Here is a 19,922-nt window from a genome sequence, read left to right on the forward strand (position 1 = left end):
TTACACACACACACACACTACACTACACACACACACTACATGTTAATGTAAATTGTAGTCTGTTGTCTGTAATGTCTTTTTCGTTATGTGTCGGACCCCAGTAAGACTAGCTGTCGCTGGTTTAGCATAGCAGAGACAACGCACCTTTATACCAGATACAGGCACTCATTAACAAGTAGACAACGTCCAAATAAAATATAATGTATTATTAATGGTTAGCAGGAGACCTGCAAGTACAACCTTTCAGAGCTTAGTGTCACAATCAAACATTAAAGCACACGTAATTGAAAGATGCATTGTGCAACATGCCCCTTCTCTCTGTACAGGTACCAACTGCTTCCTTGCACCATCTGCACTCTAATTGCTGAACTTGTCACTGATGTTATTTTTTATTGTTCCTATTTAAATCACAGATGGATCTTAATCCAATTGACTTGTTTGTACAACTCACGAGTGGCTGCTTAGAGCTTTTTGTCTTCAAGCATACCTCTGGGCTATTGAGGCTAACCTAAACGGTTCATATAAATGCTACTTTAAGTTTATATTACATAACCAGCCAGCTCAGGAAATTATTCTGTTGTTCCACAAACCAAGAGGGAATTGAACTTGGACAAAAGAGTCCAGCTTCCAATTCACTAAAGTGTTCAGGTTTATTAAATGCATAACTGTGCTTCACTGCTAAAATATATGGGTCAGTAGTAAGTGGAAGGGCATCTTAAGGTCATTAATGTACTGTAACAGGAAAGGCTAGCTATCTATATGGCATATTCGTCCCGTTAATGGATTTTTTTTAATGCATTGTAATGGTTCAGAAAGGAAATGCAAGAGGTCTATATTTAAAAAATGCAGTACTTGTATAGCAAGTACAGCAATCTACATTTTGCTCTTCTTACTGATATTCAATGAACTGCAGCAGACAAGAAATCGTTTTACCTGCCTCCCTGTAGGTTAAATTACCTGTGTACCTGCTCTTTGGAGATAGGCTCTTATCTTATGTTGACTATGTTGGCATGGAGCAGCAGCATGGTCTTGGCGTCTGGTGTCCAATGGTGTGGTGTGGTGTTAAAGCCAGATTTACACAGATAAATTATTTCCTATCTCCAAGACAAACTTTAGATTGAATTGGGGACTAAGTTTCTGTTCAAGGAAAAAGCGTCCACTGAAACCATTAGGAAGGTCAATAGCAAGCCACAGCTTTATTGATTGGCATTCAATCTGGAGGGAAATTGGTCCTTGATCAAAATTACTCTGGTGAAGATGTAACACTAACTTAATTAATAAGATGTTCCAGATTTATTTGACAGACATCATGACTTGCTATTTAACCAAACCCTGTTGATTAAAGAGGATGCAGCTTGTGAGATTAGATTGTGTCAGAGAACAGTTGAGATATGAAAGGAACTGTAATATCCTCAATTTCTGTCCTTGATATTAAGCACTCTTCAGAACGTTCACACTGTCATAGCATACAGCTTACTGACAATATTGCCATTTCTTCAGCTCCAAGTATCCTACCATGGGAATGCCAGTGTGTCAGTACCATAGGTTCAATTGTAACCAAAAGCCAGGACTTACAGTATCACATAGCTGAACATTAGCACTGGGTTTCTTAAAACAGGTGATTACATGCACCTGCGGGTTAAAACAAACTTGCTTGCAACCAAACACCCACAATAGTAGTTAAGTTAACCTATTAACCTTCAGTTAACCTTTGCTTTTTAGAGGCTGTTATCAATGCTATATCAAACAATGATTGGGTGATACAAAGTTAGGCTGGATAACAAATTAAATTTAGATTTTCAAAGGGTTAAAGGTCAAATCTGGTGAAAATGGGCATAATGGAAATAGTAATAGGTTTAGGTCAAATATCCTGAAATTCTCAACAAAAACTGAGTGCATTATCAAACAAAGACACTTAGACCCCTCAAACTCAACTCTGGACCTCGAAGCCAGTTCCACTGCATTTTTTCATAGTTCCCCCCAAGTGTTTGCAATTCATTATCAAGTAGAACAGCACCACCAAGAGCCGTTCTCAGATGATGTAGACCCTCTAAGAAAACTGTGGGAGATTTTACCTGACTTTCTGGGCCAGAGATATTGAAACTGTTATGCAATTTTTTATGGGTAAAATGTACACGCAGCCAAATAGGATAGTCACATTCTGACCAAATTTACTGAACATATCAATATAAACTGACTATGTAATCATACATACTTAGAGTATGGAATAACCATATTTATAGTTACTTTTGTCATCATTATTATGCTGTAAGTCCTGCATATACAGTACACAGAAAAATCACATTTTCCATCATGCTGGTCAAACTTGGGCATTAGGCACATTCTGGGGGCAGAGATATTGGAACTAAAGGCCTTCCCACACTTTTGACATTTGCGGTGTGTTTGTTTTTTGTAACTAGACACAACCCATTACTTGCACCAAGTTTTAATTATACGATGTGTGAATTCTACAGATGAATTTAGAAGAAAAAAATGCATGGTGTCATTGCCCGGCAATGTTCCTATTGGTCAGTCACCGAGATCGGCTCTTAACACCAGCCACACTACAGGAAAAAGGCTCAAGATTTAGGACACTGCCAGAACCTTGTCAGAGCCTACGACTGCAAGGCACACCTAGACTCTGTCACACTGAATAAAGACATCTGACAATCTTTTACGGTCTAAGAATTTGCCCACAATATGGGATGGCATAAGATGGCTAAAATCGTACAGTCTGTGCGGGCCATAAAGCTGCAATATGTAACTTTTTATGTAACAAATTCACAGAGGTCGTGTCTACACTTGACACTTACATGCAACTTCCTATTATCAGAATATGAAGATCGCATTGCAAAGATGGATCTAGACGCACAATAGTCGCTTTGTGTTCTGATTGTGTTCATATCTGTCTGACCACTTCAGGTGGTGGTCAGGGATGCATTGTGTGTGGATTTCTCCTCAGTCTAGATGCAATCAGGCAACTGAAAGCGCATACAGTGCACAACATCACCAGCACTCCTCGCAGAAGTCTCCAGAAAACATGTGTTTTGGGACAGAGAGGCACCTTTCATCATAACGTTAGAGGAAATACATTCCTAGCGTGAGAGGAACATGTTTGCTGGACTCATAAATGCTAGCCAGTTAGCTAATAATTAGAAAAACTATTTTTGGTTTGGCTAGAGTTATGCTAACCGTTAGAAATCCCTTTAGCATTGCATGCTAGCTTGCTGACTTGCTAGAGAGGTTAGCTGGTGTAAGAATATTCAAATCAAATCACATTTTATTTGTCACATGTGCCGAATACAACAGGTGCAGACCTTACTGTGAAATGCCTACTTACAAGCCCTTAACCAACAATGCAGTTCAAGAAATAGAGTTAAGAAAATATTTACTAAATAAACTAAAGTAAGAAAATAAAAGAAAAAAGTAGTAAAAAAGAAAATTACATAACAATAACAAAGCTAAACACAGGGGGTACCGGTACCGAGTCAATGTGCGTGGGTACAGATTAGTCGAGGTAATTTGTAAAGTGACTATGCACTGATAATAAACAACAAGTAGCAGCAGTGTAAAAACAAAGGGGGGGGGGGTCAATGTAAATAGTCCAGGTGGCCATTTTATTAATTGTTCAGCAGTCTTATGTCTTGGGGTAGAAGCTGTTAAGGAGTCTTTTGGTCCTAGATTTGACGCTCCGGTACCAATTACCGTGCGGTAGCAGAGCTGCACCATCGAGAGCATCCTGACCGGTTGCATCACCGCCTGGTATGGCAACTGCTCCACCATTTTTAGAATGCATACTGGCATTTGAAGCGCGGGGAAAAAGGGAATCTTGACACACTGTGGACACGGTAGACACCTTTAAATGTAGTTGTAAACGCATGACGCGTTCTGAATTCCATGATCAAAACTCTATGATCAGAATACTAAAGCTGCATGAATTGTCAAGTCTAAATACAGCAATAGAATTGTGAGTTATAGATCTGCCATTGTCATTGAAAGCAAGTCTAAGAAGCGATAGATTTGTTCTATGTGCGTAATTTCTACGCTTCTCGTTCTTAAGTTTAGTTTAGTTTGTTTTTACTTTCGACTTGTACACCAGCTTCAAAAAGCTGAAAATATAATATTTTGGGTTTTGGAAAATATATTTCACAACAGTTTAGATGGTACAATGATTCTCTACACTACACTGACTATACAAAACATTAAGAACACGTTGAGTTACACCCCCTTTTGACCTCAGAACAGCCTCAATTTGTCGGGGCATGGACTCTACAAGGTGTCGAAGTGTTCCACATGGATACTGGCCCATGTTGATTTCAATGTGTCCCACAGTTGTGTCAAGTTGGCTGGATGTCCTTTGGGTGGTGTGAAAAACCAAGCGGTGTCGCTGTTCTTGACACAAACCGGTGCGCCTGGCACCTACTACTAGACCCCGTTCAAAGGCATTTAAATATTTTCTCTTGCCCATTCACCCTCTCAATGGCACACACACAATCCATGTCTCAATTGTCTTAAGGCTTTAAACTCCTTCTTTAACCCGTCTCCTTCCCTTCATCTACACTGATTGAAGTGGATTTAACAAGTCACATCAATAAAGGATCATAGCTTTCATCTGGAATCACCTGGTTGGTCTATGTCATGGAAAGAGCAGGAGTTCTTAATGTCTTGTATACTCAGTGTATACTTGCTTGTTTTGCCACTTAAACTGAAATTAGGCAAACTATTCAAGTTGTTGAGTGATTTCTGCATAGCGCATCTTACATTTTCACTGCAGTGGGCTAAATCAAGGTCACACAGAGTGATTCTTGGTAGTCTTAAACAAATCTACTTTGAAACAGAAGTATACACCTCACACACATGGTTATGAGCTCAAAAAAAGAAGACACCTGTACCATGTCAGATATGGAGTTGAAATGTATTCAATTTTGAGTTTGCATCCCAATATTACACTTTATATACGTCACAAAAGGCTGAAATATAACAAAAATGTTTGACATAGAAACACCGAATTTTTGTCGTAAATGAAATGTTATTAAAAAATCTTTATTAAGTATGAAATTATGAAAAATATTATTAACATTCCACCCATGAGGCCAAAGAGTGTGAATTTGGTAATTGTCTGCAGGAAAGTGCTACGGGGGAAAGTCCGATTGCAGTCAAAGTTGACATTTTTGTGGTAACGATAGATCTCACCCCTATTCACTGAATATAAAGAAAAAAGTATCCAAACCAAAAACCGTGGATAGATGTCAGCATTCGTGCAAAACTGAAAGCGCGAACCACTGCATTTAAACATTGGAAAGGTGGCTGAGAACATGGACGTGTACAAACAGACCAGCTATGGCAATCAAAGACCCAAAATGACAGTACAGAAACAAAGTGGAATCGCAATTCAATAGCTTGGACATGAGATGAATGTGGCAAGGACTCCAGAAAATCTGGATTTTAAAGGGAAAGCCAGCCACGTCGCCGACACCGACGTCTCACTCCGGGACAAGCTAAACACCTTCTTCACCTGCTTAGAGGAAAACAATACCAAGCCGCCGAAGTGGGCACCCGCAGCTCAAGGACTGTGTGCTCCCGATCTCTGTTGCAGATGTGAGTAAGACATTCAAGCGTGTTAACCCTCGCAGACTGCATCCCAAACCACATCCTCAGAGCTTGTGCAGACCAGCAAGCTGAAGTGTTAACGGACATATTTACTCTCGCCCTGTTCCAGTCTGTCATCCCTACTTGCTTCAAGATGTCCACCATTGTTCCTGTACCCAAGAAAGTGAAGGTAACTGAACTAATTGACTATCACCCCGTAGCACTTACTTCTGTCATCATGAAGTGCTTTGAAAGGCTAGTTAAGGATTATATCACCTCCATCTTACCTGACACCCTAAACCCACTACAGTTTGCATACCGTCCTAACAGATCCACAGACAACGCAATCGCCATTGCACTGCACACTGCCCTATCCCACCTGGACAAGTGGAATACCTATGTGAGAATGTGGTTCATCAACTACAGCTCAGCCTTCAACACCATAGTGCCCTCCAAGGTCATCACTAAGCTCATGACCATGGGTCTGAACCCCTCCCTGTGCAACTAGGTCCTAGACTTCCTGATAGGCCAAACCCAGGTGGTGAAGATAAGCAACAACACCTCAGCCAGTGGTGCCTGCTCAGCCCCTTCTTGTACTCCCTGTTTACCCATGTCTGCGTGGCTAGGCACGTCTCCAACTCAATCACCAAGTATGCTGACGCACAACAGTGGTAGGCCTGATTACCAAGAATGACGAGACAGCCTACAGGGAGGAGGTGAGAACCCTCGCGGAGTGGTGCCAGGAAAATAACAGCAAAACAAAGGAGCTGATCTACAGGAGACAGCAGAGAGAGCACACATGACATGGCCAATGTGGAGAGGGTCAAAAGCTTCAAGTTCCTTGGCGTGCACATCACTGAGGCCCTAAAATGGTCCATCCACACAGACACAGTGGTGTAGAAATCTCAACAACACTGTAGTGACTAATATTGTGAATAATATTCCAAAACATGCATATGTACAGTATGCAACACGGCACTAAAGTAATACTGCAAAAGAAACACGGCAAAGGACTACACTTTTTGACCTAAATGCTAAGCCTTATGTTTGGGGCAAATCCAACACAATACTGAGTAACTGCCTCCTTCGTTTCAAGCATGACGGTGGTATGGGTGTGCTTGACATCAGAAAAGACTGAGGAGTATTTCAGGATGAAAATACACAGGATGGAGCTAAGCACAGGCAAAATCTCAGAGGAAAACCTGCTTCAGTCTGCTTTATACCAGACACTGGAAGATAAATTCACCTCTCAGCAGGACAATGACCTACAACACAGAGCCAAATCTACACTGGAGTTGCTTACCTTAAAATGAAAACTTCTAAAGTTCCGTCAACGGGACAGTTGTAAATCATGCAGCGCCTTATGTCAAGATTGCAGATTTTAGAGAAGCAACTAATGTCAGTACATATAAGTGTCCCAGAGATAATATAAAGTGTATTTTTGTTAGATAAAATCATTTTCCATATCCTAATAAGGTACATGTAGCATGCACTATCGATTTTGTATTTCCACTTGTTCAATTTGCAAAGAAAGGAATCTGTGAAAATCTCACCCTAAACGTTCCTCAGAGATCATAAAACATAACAAGACTTCACTATATCATTAGGGGTGTAGTATATCCTATAGGACACCATATTTGGTCAGAGAGCGAAGCCTTCATGGCACGCCAATGATGCAGGCGGTCATCACTTGAACGACTGTATCTTTGTCAAATAAGCACCAATCGGGGTCAAACAAAGCTAGCTAGATAGCAAATGAGCTGGGCTTTATGGGAATATCCGTAAACCATGTATAGGTTGTAAAATGTAGCTACTGACCTTGTACGACAGCATTTCTTTTCATTTTGGAAAAAAATAAGAATATTCAGAGTTATGAAGTTAGAAAACTGGTTGTTTTGCAAATGTTGAACTTAAAATATGGCTACTAATACTTGGAAAGCTAAATGAAAGTCCAAGTATACAGATTTGACTGTATGCGAATGTCTCCTTCACGATTTGCCCAAATGTACCTGGGGACTCTGGTAGTTCACTCATTCTTCAAGTTATCCGTCTGAAACTTTGCACACACACTGCTGCCATCTTGTGGACACTATCGGAATTACATCCAGAGTGATGGCTAGAACTGGGACCTTTCTCTTGCCTTTCAAAGATTGTGGTAGAAAAAAAGGTTGTTTTTTTCTTTGTATTTTCTTCTACCAGATCTATTGTGCTATATTCTCCTACATTCAATTCACATTTCCACAAATTTCAAAGTGTTTCCTTTCAAATGGTAACAAGAATATGTATATCTTTGCTTCAGGGCCTGAGCTACAGGCAGTTAGATGGGTATGTCATTTAGGTAAAAATTGAAAAAAGGGGGCTATCCCAAAGAAAGTTTACCAAGAAGTGAATGTTCCTGAGTGGCCAAGTAAAATTTTTGACATACGCTACCGTTCAAAAGGGGTCACTTACAAATGTTGTTGTTTTGGAAAGAAAGGCACATGTTTGTCCATTAAAATAATTAAATTGATCAGAAATACAGTGTAGACATTGTTAATGTTATAAATGACTATTGTAGCTGGAAACGGCAGATTCTTTAAATGGAATATCTACATAGGCGTACAGAGGCCCATTATCAGAAACCATCACTCCTGTATTCCAATGGCACCTTGTGTTAGCTAATCCAAGTTAATCGTTTTAAAAGGGTAATTGATCATTAGAAAACCATTTTGCAATTATGTTAGCACAGCTGAAAACTGTTGTTCTGATTAAAGAAGCAATAAAACTGGCCTTCAGACCAATTGAGTATCTGGAGCATCAGCATTTGTGTGTTCGATTACAGGCTCAAAATGGCTAGAAACAAAGAACTTTCTTCTGAAACACGTCAGTCTATTCTTGTTCTGAGAAATGAAGGCTATTCCATGTGAGAAATTGCCAAGAAACTGAAGATCTCATTCTATTCCTTTCACAGAACAGTACCTGCAAAACACCAGTCTCAACGTCACCAGTGAAGAGGCGACTCCGGGATGATGTCCTTCTATGCAGAGTTGCAAAGAAAAAGCCATATCTCAGACTGGCCAATAAAGATAATGTGCAAAATAACACAGAAACTGGACAGAGGAAGATTGGAAAAAAGTGTTATGGACAGTTGAATCTAAGTTTGAGGTGTTCGGATCACAAAGAAAAACATTCGTGAGACGCAGAAAAAATGAAATGATAATGGAGGAGTGCTTGACGCCTTCTGTCAAGCATGGTGGAGGTAATGTTATGGTCTGGGGTGCTTTGGTGGTGGTAAAGTGGGAGATTTGTACAGGGTAAAGGGGATCTTGAAGAAGGAAGGCTATCACTCCATTTTGCAACGCCCTGTCTTACCCTGTGGACGGCGCTTAATTGGAGCCAATTTCCTACTACAACAGGACAATGACCCAAAGCACAGCTCCAAACTATGCAATAACTATTTAGGGAAGAAGCAGTCAGCTGGTATTCTGTCTATATTGGAGTTGCCAGCACAGTCACCGGATCTCAAACCTATTGAGCTGTTGTGGGAGCAGCTTGACCGTATGGTACGTAAGAAGTGCCCATCAAGCCATTCCAACTAGTGGGAAGTACTTCAGGAAGCATGGGGTGAAATCTCTTCAGATTACCTCAACAAATTGACAACTAGCATGCCAAAGGTCTGTCTGCAAGGCTGTATTTGCTGCAAATTTAGGATTCTTTGATGAAAGCAAAGTTTGAAGGACACAATTATTATTTCAATAAAAAATCATGATTTATAACATTGTCAACGTCTTGACTATATTTCTTATTCATTTTGCAACTCATTTCATGTATGTTTTCATGGAAAACAAGGACATTTCTAAGTGACCCCAAACTTTTGAATGGTAGTGTAAATTTGCTTGAAAATCTATGGCAAGACTTGAAAATTGCTCTCTAGCCATGATCCACAATACCTTGAAAGAACTTGAAGAATTTTTAAATAATTATTGGAAAATATTTTACAATTCAGGTTTCCAAAGCTCTTAGAGACTCACAGATGTAATTGCTGCAAAAGGTGTTTCTAACATGTATTACCTGAGGTTGGTGAATACTTATGTAACCAAGGTATGTATATTCATAATTTTTCTTCCATTTAGATATTACAGAGTATTTTGTGTATGACAATTAATCCCACTTTGTAACACAATAAAATTAGAAGAAATCCAAGGGGGGGTGACTTTCTATAAGCGCTGTAACTACTGCTGTACATACCTTTTTCCCACTTACATTTAAGTGGTATTGCCCTTGAGGCCGGTGTTTGGAGGATTTTTTGGCACAGGTGTTGTTACGAGATGAAGTTGTGAGCCGGCAAACCATGACAATATATCCCCTTAACACTTTGAGGACATTATCACTTTTATACAACGGCTTGACATATTTTCATTAAAAACATTATTTTGATGAATTTAATCATACTATTTCATCCTTCCATGAGATATAGTCCCGACACAAATCTAGGGTTGCTACCCAAGCTGGCTGGTTGTTTGTTCTATCGGTTCGGTTGCCTGAGACACAACCCAGTCATTCATTTTTTTTGTTCTAAATCTATGGACACGACCCAGTCATTCGTTCTAAATGTCTGGCAACGTTCTTATCCCTTGCTTGCTTGCTAGCCAACTTTGGCTAACTCTGTTTTGGTTGGGTTGGACGGGGATGGTGGCTTGGAGGGGGTGGAGATGGGGCATTGGGGATGGGGAAAGGGGGGAGAGGTTTTTCGAGGGGGACTGTGGGAGGGTCTTGTATGGTTGAGGGGCAGTTCTTGGGGGGGAACTGTGGGGGGATCTTGGATGATTGGGGGCGACGGGTGGCCTGGCGGTTGGAAGCGTTGGGGCCGGCGGCCGGGAGGTCGCTGGTTAGGGTCCCAGAGTCGACTGGGCTGCAGATCTGTAGATGTGCCCTTAGTCGGGGTGTTTGACCCTGGTTGCTCCTGTGGGTTGTTCTGGATGGGAGCATCTGCTAGATGACTGTAATGTAGATGTTGAGCAGCTACCCAGCAGGTAGATTGTATGTTTTTGAAATTCAATCAATATTTTTTTTTTTTATAAATAAACAACATTGGTGCACAACATTTTGTTACAGACCAACAGAACAAAAGTAAACCTTGAATTTGTAAGTTTAAAATATCCCTCTAGTGGCCAGAAATGCCATTGTTTGGCGAGGTTAGCATACTGTAGGCCTAATGTGTGCCATGTTCTCTGATTGGACTAGCTACAATTTAGCATTCTGTCACGTGTAAATCTGCAATTTGAATTGGCTGATACGTTGATACGAAACTGTTCAATTTAAATGGTTGCTTATATTCGCAAGTATGGCCCCATAAAGTTGAAAACATCAGTCCATTTTAAAATACCCCTAAACTGAATATTTGAAATTCCATTATAGTCCAATACAATAGCATATGGTAAAATATACACAACAGCACTACTAAGTGTTATTTAGAGAACTGTTGCTTTTTAGCCTCACAACTCATATATGCCTTAAGAAGGTTCACACTCCATCATACCCTTAGTTTGCCATCTGGGTTGCAATTCTGAGAACCCTGTGTTTGAATAAGTGAGAATTACACTGAGTGTACAAAACATGAGGAATACATGCTCTTTCCATGACCTAGACTGACTAGGTGAATCCAGGCAAAAGCTATGATCCCTTATTGATGTCACCTGTTAAATCCACTTCAATCAGTGTAGATGAAGGGGATGAGACAGGTTAAAGAAGGATTTTAAGCCTTGAGACAATTGAGACATGGATTGTGTATGTGTGCCATTGAGAGGGTGAACGGGCAAGACAAAATATTTAAGTGCCATTGAATGGGGTATGGTAGTAGGTGCCAGGCGCACTGGTTTGAGTGTGTCAAGAACTGTAACGCTGCTGGGTTTGTCACGTTCAACAGTTTCCCATGTGTATCAAGAATGGTTCACCACCAAAGGACATCCAGCCAACTTGACACAACTGTGGGGAGCATTGGTGTTAACATGGGTCAGCATCCCTGTGGAACGTTTTCGACACCTTGTAGTTCATGCCCCGACGAATTGAGGCTGTTCTGAGTGCAAAAGGTGGTGCAACTCCATATTAGGATTTTGTTCCTAATGTTTTATACACTCAGTGTATGTAAACAGCTGTTAATAACATGAGAGGGTGTGATAACCACAAGTGTTAAAAAAGTTACAGAATGTGGTTTCCCTGCTCGACGCTAATTAAAACATTCCAATACACTGTATTCTTGCCGTCAATGTGAAGCACTTTGAGTACTCGGATAAACACTTTATGAATTCAATATCTCCTTATGTTTCTGCAGATCCCATCAAAGACACATTGGCAGATGTTTTTATATCAAGAAGGTCAGGTTCACCTTAACACAGAAATGGTCCCAAATCAACAACAGCAAAAAAACTGATGGAAATCTTAATGGAAGAACAAAGTTAACATGGCCATGTTGTCTATAATTAAAGGTTAGGGTTTTCCTACACTGTGTTTCTTGCTTAAGAGCCAGCATCTTCTTATCAGACCAACAATTGCACTTGCCTTACACACAGCTTGAACACATTTCTTAAAAAGATAGTGAAAATACTATCCATTTGACACATCAACTTGTTTTTTTTTGTCTTGTATACCTCATGGAGATGCAGTTGGTATTGTACTTCTAAGAAACTGATTGGGGGAGATCTCAAATAAGAAAATAACTGTATAATTTGCCAATGGAGCACGCCCAATACGAAGGATGATGAACATAGCATACAGCAGATCAAATAAGAGATGTGCTTTTCTTTGTACTCTTGCAACAACTCTCTTGTGGTCCTGTTAGGGATTTCCTAGTCAAGACAGTTATAAATCATTCTTTGACTTGTAACAAGCATAGTTGGAAAGAAAGAAAAAAACATCAGGATTGGCTTCCTCTCAATAGAATGTAAAGAGACAGAAGTCCAAGGCCCCCCTGTGCATTTGCAGTTGTACAATGTTTGGACAAATGTTATTTATCCAGTCAACTAACTCCTGTTTACCTAACATATATTTCTGTGCTGTGTCTAAATTCTGTAAATGTGCTATTTAGTTATTCTTGTTTGACGGACCAATTGTGCTGAAATTTTGTCAATCGGGATGAAATTTAAGGGTGAACGTGGCTTGAATTAACAACACAGAAAATGTCAAGTTAGATCTCAATATTCTTCTTAGGCCTGTTTGTAATGTGTAATTAGTTCCATTAAGTGTAATACATTATTCTCCCTGGGGAAAAAAGACAAAAGGGCTTGCTTGTGGGACTTGCTTCAGCTCGATAAAAGTATTTTTGTGGTTGTTGAAGAGGTTTAAAACCTTTTACTTAAGTGAAGCAGTGAAATATAATCAAAGGTAAATATATTGAAATATCTGGTCTGAGTACATTGACAGACTACTATATCAACATTATGACTTTGGAGTGTGGGGCAGTTAGATCACATATCACAAATAACTACACTCAGTCTACTACACTTTTACTCATAAGAAATTCTAAAAGTTTTAGGCTATTATTTAGGAAGAGAAATATGATGGGGCATCTCCTGGGGGAAGTTTAGATGTTTGTTATTGTATCAAAACAATTGAGGCTGGTGTACTAGGAGTGACTGTTTTATAAATACTAGCCTTCAGTGGGAGACTAGGTAATAGTAGTAGTACGTAGCCCGAAGTGACTAGTAGCAGTACGGGTGGCAGGTAGGTGGCAGGTAGCCTAGAGGTTTGAATCTCTGAGGTGGAGAAATCTACTGTTCTGCACTTGAGCAAGGCAGTTAAAAGGGGAGATACCTAGTCAGTTGTACAACTGAATGCATTCAACTGAAATGTGTCTTCTGCATTTAACCCAACCCCTATGAGCAACCTTTCAGTTACTGGTCCAACGCTCCTACCCTACAGGCTACCTGCCACCCTGACCACCAACAACAACTGCTCCCCGGGCGCCGATAACATAGATTAAGGCAGCCTCCCGCACCGCTCTGATTCAGAGTGATTCAGTTGTGCAACTGACCAGGTATCCCTTTTCCCTACATTACAGTAGTAATAATGAACGTTTTAGATAGGTTTGTCATGGGTTAACCATGGTAAGTGGGATATCCCAGCAGATCCAAACCACAGTCAAACATGATGTCAGGGATATCCAAAGCATGGCTGAGACAAGGAAGACTCCAATGTTGCCTGGCTATACTACCATAGAATGGAGTTTGAAGGGGATTGGCTCGTAGAATTCCCAAATGTGGGCCTACCTTTACTCTCTCCTCTTCGTCTGAGCATCAGGATCCAGTCCCGCTGGCAGCTGTATTACCTGCACCAAAATGAAGTTCAGGCCACGGAGCTGTCGGATTGCCAAAAGTGTCTTTGCATGCTCCCTAAAAGAGTAGCTAGGCTAATAACAGGCCAATGTCACAGTGACATGAGGCTGGCTGAACTGTAGATTGCCTGTGAGATTAGGCTGAGGTGACAGGGGCACATCCCCGCCAGAGAACCAGGGCTAAAGCCTCATGATAGAGGACTAGTCATGACCGGGGAGAGGATTCATGATGATTCTCCAGACAATAGACTGTCTGACAGTCAATGAGCAAGAGCCTGTCACAGCAGCACCACCGGAAGAGACGCCATGCAGGCAGCTGCTGCCAAGCCCACTGTACTGGAGCTGAGCTAAATAAATATATATATTTTTAAAAGGTTTATTTGATTTAGTACTATTCTATAGATTATTTAGATTTTTTTTGTGAATCCAACACATCAAACTGGAATTAAAGCTAGACTAAGTCATTGGCACAGATGGAACTTTCCAAGCAGAAGATAAATCTCATTCAAATGTTACTATTTGGTTGCACTGACAACCAAACACAATTCAATACCACTTTTGAAATAGAATAAATAACCTATTAACTTGTCGACAAGTTAAGAAATGATATGTTGGAATTGCGTCTCCAACTCAACCAAAGATAAAGGTTAAAGAGCAACTGAATTCACTAATTCCGCATGTGTTTCTTCTGTCGCTTGAATGGTTGAAAGCGCATTGATAGACATTCAAATCAAAAATAGGTCACCTTAGGTAGTCGATGTTTACTTGGTGATTGACGAGAACTCATTTAACAAAACTAGGGTAGTTGCTTCCCCCAACAGTACTCATCAGAATATTTTGAAGTAAAATGTAAATACTAAATTCGGCTTACAGTACGCGAAAGTTGACTAGTGGTGTTATTACACAGTTTTATAGAGTTGAATACCTTCCTGCCATATTGGTCTGACATGTCATTCCCCTCAAAATCTGACGTTCTCAACATCCTTACAAATAAAGCACACTAGGATATCATTATAGACATATCTGCTCAAATTGGCAGGAGGAAGTGACATATCGTCCTCGCTCATCAGTTTTTGACACAGGAACATGCAACAGGAATATTCATGTCTTGCCTGTAAAATGGCACCCTTAGCTCACGGATCTTCCCCGATGTTTCACTCTAGAATGCCCCAAAAAATGTAAGAAAGCAGCTCTCGGGAGGTAGAGTTGACATTCAAATACCCTGTGTAGCTTCCACTCATTACGGCCAGTGCAATGGACTCCCACCTGGTGAGTTCTCTTTCCTCTAACCTAATCAGGTCCCTGGAGCAAAGCTGCTATTGAGTAGGCATCATTAGAGTCCTTCTCCATCGACATTTATACTGATGTTATAGAATCAAACCAAGTCCCACCTTACTCCACAATCCCAAGAATGGGTGGGTAGAAAATCAACCAAGAGATATCAGTGTGCTTTTTAATTCACCTGTTCAATCAGGTCAGTTCAGTTCCTCCCTGTATTTTTGTTACTTTGGTCAATAATTGTACCTTCCCAAGTGGTGTGATATTGCCCTGAGGCACCATAGCAGTTGTCTAAGTTATTGACCATGTTTAAAGGCCAGAATGATCTGGCCCTAATGCCCATGCACTCTTATAATCTCCATCTGGCACAGCCAGAAGAGGACTGGCCACTCGTCAGAGCCTGGTTCCTCTCTAGGTTTCTTCCTAGGTTCCTGCCTTTCTAGGGAGTTTTTCCTAGCCACCGTGCTTTTAACTTCTGTATTACTTCCTCTTTTGGGTTTTTGGATGTTTTTTTTTTCCATAAGCACTTTGTGACAACTGCTGATTTATAAATACATTTGATTGACTGGTTTTAAACAAAAGTGCTTAAGGGTCACTACCAGAATCCCGATCTATTATGACTAGGAATCATGGATGAAGTTACCTTTTTACTGAAATGGTATACCTTTAATGGTACTGCGTCATGTCAATCAAATAAATTACCCAATTTCTGGGATTAATACTTTTAGCCTTTAAATGCCCTTTATGCAAAAAAACGATGCAAATACATAAAGCTCATATTTTCTTACCTTTCCAATTCTAGTGCTCATAGCATTTATTTTTTCACTCACAAAAGCAATCTTAAAAACATGTAAACTAATCCCCCATTTCCTTCTGTGAACTTATTGGAACGTGTCCCTGTAGCTGGCAGAATTTCATAATAAGTAGGCTATGACACTGTATACTAATCAGTTGACAGTGAGCCGGGAGAAGCTGAGACGGGGAGAGAAAATGTGCAATGAGCAGGTCTACGTCAACCTCTGGAGACTCAGGGACAGGGGCGCTGGGTCCCCTGAGGAAGCAGGAGAGGCAGGCAGTGTGAGAAATTGAGACATTAGTTTATTTCTCAGAATAGGTTATTTTACCTTACAAACGGGGGTCTTTTGAAAACATGTGATGGGATGGCCTGGAAAACGTTCTCCTTCGCTTTGATCACTGATGTGGATAACAAAAAGAACATGCGGTCACAAGCATTTGTGTTCCATGAAGGCAGACTTACTATAACATCTCTACATGCAGTTATGTAACAGATGGGTTTAAGTGTCGTGTTTTAACGTGGATCTCTTGTAAAGCAGGACCATTAAGAGATACACAGCAATGCATGCATAGAAATGTGGCGTCATAGAAATGTGCATGCATAGAAATGTGGCGTCATAGAAATGTGCATGCATAGAAATGTGGCGTCATAGAAATGTGCATGCATAGAAATGTGGCGTCATAGAAATGTGCATGCATAGAAATGTGGTATCATAGAAATGTGGCGCCATAGAAATGTGCATGCATAGAAATGTGGCATCATAGAAATGTGGCGTCATAGAAATGTGCATGCATAAAAATGTGGCGCCATAGAAATGTGCATGCATAGAAATGTGGCGTCATAGAAATGTGGCGTCATAGAAATGTGCATGCATAGAAATGTGGCATCATAGAAATGTGCATGCATAGAAATGGGGCGTCATAGAAATGTGCATGCATAGAAAATGGTACAAGGCTTTAGTACAAACAAGTGTAAGAACCTTTTTAGCTGTACCTTTTAAATTAGATGATAAAAGATGCAAGCACGCTAAGAGGGTGCTGTGTGTTCTCAGAAAAATGCTAGTAAAATGATAGAGTGCGTTTAAACGATCCATTTGGTAGAGCATGGTGCTTGCAACGCCAGGTTTGATTCCCACGATGAACCAGTACGAAAATGTATGCACTCACTACTTTAAGTCGAACTGGATAAGAACGTCTGCTGAATGACTTAAAAAAAATACATGTGTCAATGTGAAGGATAAACATTTCATATGCTGTGATGATAAGTCATGCCGGTTTCATGGATGGTGCAAGAAGTTCTGTTTGATGTTGTGCTCCAGGTTGTTCTTCCCTTTCGATGACAGAATAGTGTTATATGTGTGTGCACGGAGCAGAAGGGCAGAGCTGAGTGTAAGTAATCTTTAATATAGGTGAAGCTTATATCTGATGGATGGCTCATCTCCATTGCCCTAGAGATGTCACAACAGGGACAGTTAGGCCAAGGCTCAAGTTCAAAACAAAAGGTTAAATTCCTAATGTGTTGAGATTTATCACAGCCAAAAGAAAGGGTATATCTCCCTGGAGTCACTTCTACATAGGTGTTTGTGTGTGTGAGGGAGAGGGGAATCTGCAGCAGGCAGCCATATCAGCTCCTTAAAGCCAGTTACAGAGCAGAGGTGAAATGTGCACCTCCAGTAGAGACACAAACCTTTCATATGGGGTCTCAAGGTGATAACAGAATTTGATGAGTATTGATTGACCCAAGGTAATTTTGTTCACTCTTACTATACATCAAGAATCTTTGACACAACTGTTATTTGCTTGAGATACGGTTATCAGTCATGAAAAAAAATGGAAACTGAAAACAGGTTGTCCTTTCAGATATGATTTTAATTTTCTTCCTGGATCGTTTTTTTCTCTTTCTTCAATCCCTTCTCTTTCATTCTTCTCTTTGTAAGGAGTGCAAAAGATGAACCTTTCAAAGATTTTTGTTATTTCAATATTATTGTACATTTTTAATCTTGATCAAATTGAGAGCTGTGACATTGCTTTCCGTCCAGCCAGGACATGTCAGGACATTCAGGTGGCCTTTGGCTTCAGGTAACAGCTCAGATCAACGATCTGATTTCCAGCTTGTCTCAAATTATGCCACATGTAGCTTTCTTTCCCTTTCCCAACCATTGAGATGTACTGCACAGATCATGTGAACCCACAGACCAACACTCTAAAGAGACCACCCTATCCATATTTATACCCAGTGAGGCAGTGTACTCTGCAAAGCGTTTGAGCTAGATATTTCCCTGGCCTCTCACAAAAGCTCTGCCACCCTTTAAAAATTCCAGTCATGGTTCAGCAAGGTGTCTGCTGTCAATTTTATTTATAAACCTCCCTGCCCTAGTCTTTCATTCAGACAGGCGCTCTCCCACCTCCCACTCACCTCCCATACAAAGACATGGAGGGGAGCAGACACCACCCACAAGACACCCTCCAAGGTAAGAGGTAGACATACATTACTCAAAACAGCACTTAATGCAATCACTGGGCAAAGAAACACAAGCCTCAGCATTAACACAGCAGCACAATAAAACCTGTAGTGTTTAGGTGTATAAAAATGCCACAATACATCCCAACAGCACACTGCATGAAATCTTTTTTTTTTTACGGCGAGCCACGCTCCAGATATTACCTCCTGTTTCTCTTTGCCCCTGCTTCGCCACTCATGCAACAGACACTCGGGCTGTGAGGGTTTGATGGCTCCCAGGGTGTGAGTCAGAGCTCTCTGACAATAGGCTCTGATAGTCACAAGCCCAAATGTTGGTTCCCTCCATGGGGCTGTCTGCAGAGAAGCCCTGATAAAACAGCCGCCCTGAAGAATGCCAGAGGAGCACTCACACACTCTATCACTGTGACATAATGAGGACAATTGCATGTATCGCCTATTCATTTACAGCTCCCATTTCAGCAAGAAAAAGGAAAATCATAAACGTAACATGCACATGTAAAATACTCATGTAATGAATGATTCATTCCCCATTAAATGTTGTATTTTTTACAAATTATTCCACAAAATCTCCCATTGTTGAATCTATTAGATGTTCCAAACAGCTGGCCCACATCCATGAGGCATTGCAGCACATACAATGCTGGATGTATATCTGTGTAGAAAATATGTCTCCTGGGTTGATGGATTGAGCTGTGATGCTTAAAGGGGACTGGTGCTGCAGTTGACACAGCTGCTTCTAAACCCACCAGCAACCTGCTGTCGTGTTTCCAATAACATAGGGTAGGCCCACCACAATCTCACTATCCCGCTGTCTTTCTACACTACAAAGGACTACATACAGTATTAAAAAAAATATATATATATAGAAGATAAGTATTGAAATATTATACCGCCATGGTCTTATCAGACATTCTGGAATGATATCACAGGTACTGTAAATGCACTGACAGTAAAAAAAAAACATTTCATTGGAATATTTCCAGCATATACATTCTCTGCACGACACATCTGTCAGATATCATTAGCTGCACTTTTGGTTTGCGAGAAATAGGCTATTGATGACTAAGGTAAAGCCAGGCGTGCAAATGTTGACCCTTGGTTTAAAATAATAAAGTAAATAAAAAAAGAAATGCAAAAAGACAATCATTAAACGATCATGTGTTTGGCTGTTTTGAGACTAATGAGTCTACACAATATTGTTTACAAGAAGGTCCAATATTTTTTCACATACTGTACATTCTGTTTGCAGCATGGTTTTTATAGGTGATCTTTTCAATGAAATACATTTATTTCACTCTTCCGTAGTAGGAATGCCATCATCTAAAAATTGCACTGTAATAGATTTATTTGCTGTTGACAAAAGTATATTCAACAGGTAGGCTTTTTCAAACCATTCATGGATTACTCCAAGTTTGGCCCTCTTTGGGTTCTTTGCCAGGCAACATTTAAATGACATTGTTAAAGAATGTC

The sequence above is a fragment of the Salvelinus namaycush genome, chromosome 20 (genome assembly GCF_016432855.1).
Source record: "Salvelinus namaycush isolate Seneca chromosome 20, SaNama_1.0, whole genome shotgun sequence".
Taxonomy (NCBI): Eukaryota; Metazoa; Chordata; class Actinopteri; order Salmoniformes; family Salmonidae; genus Salvelinus; species Salvelinus namaycush.